This window comes from Rhyacophila brunnea, unplaced genomic scaffold (genome assembly GCF_057557595.1).
Source record: "Rhyacophila brunnea isolate RB1 unplaced genomic scaffold, BYU_Rbru_1.0 scaffold_80, whole genome shotgun sequence".
NCBI lineage: Eukaryota > Metazoa > Arthropoda > Insecta > Trichoptera > Rhyacophilidae > Rhyacophila > Rhyacophila brunnea.
This window is the reverse complement of record NW_028233351.1, coordinates 979,028-980,303: the sequence shown is the minus strand read 5'-3', so window position 1 is coordinate 980,303 and position 1,276 is coordinate 979,028.

Genomic DNA, 1,276 nt, shown 5'->3' with positions numbered 1-1,276 from the left:
ATTGTCCCATCAAATACGAAATCTGTTAACAAGCTTTTTTTTCTTTTATGGGTCGGTGTGAATTGACATGCATAATCGTATAAATATATTTTTTCACATTTCATATTCCTTTCATAAAATTATCTATATGTCATTTATTTGCTATTTAAGACGAAGATTGTATATTTATTGTTTTCAGTCGAATTTTATATTAAGAACTGTTATTAAGCTCAAAGCAATTATCTTCTGTCTAAAGTTACAATTTTTTTGTACTGATTAAACTTGCAATCATTTATTTTTTTCTTTTCATTTGCCTGTTAAAATATTTTTTAAATAATAATTATATAATACTGGTCAGAATAAACAATACAATTTCTGGGGGTTATAATTTTATACTTATACAGCCTAATTAGGCAAGAAGTTTGTATAAATATATCAAGTTATTCTTTATAAACCCTTGTATTGGGTTTTTATGTTGTACTATCATCAAATACGATATGATACATTTAAACAGCCAAGATTAAATTTAAAAATGGGTACATTTCTGTGAAATTTATATTTTGTCAAACATATTTTGTGCACAATCTTTAAGCAAACTTGATCAATACTTTAATTATTTATATCTCTGCTAAATCTTCATCAATACCCCTTCTTCATATAAAATTAATAAGTAAAAGGGTATATTTAAATCCTCGAGTTGCGAATATATGCTTCGACACTGCTAGGATTTAGATATTTATTGATTAATTTTCTTTACATCAATTTTATCTATTTAGACATGGTCTGCGTGTTTGGAATATCGCACATATCCTTGATGAATTTTTTGACACTTTGCCCTGATCCATCTTCATCAACTGTTCTCCCTCATCTTAAATGAGATAGTTTCAAGTGTATTGCGGTGTGTGTGAGCTTGCATGTATGCTATTACTTCGTCCGGGATTTTTAACTCCTTAACAGATACTGCTAGGATAATATACTTATATAAAAAAAACATGATAAAAACAATATTTTTATTTTGATATGTTAATAGAAATATAAATAAAAATAAAGGCAAAAAAATTTCTATTCTTATGAGAGATAAAACAATTATTGCTATCGAAACTAATTCATACTTATTTATTTAAAAAAATTGAAATTTTTTCAAAGAATACTTTCATACAATTAAAACCTTAGCCTATTATTCTTTAAGCAGCTAATAATTCTAAAAACATTTTTATTTTGCTTGTAAAATAAACCATTTTATTTTTTTATTGGAACATAAAGTGTCAGAATGCATATTTAAATGTAATAAATACCA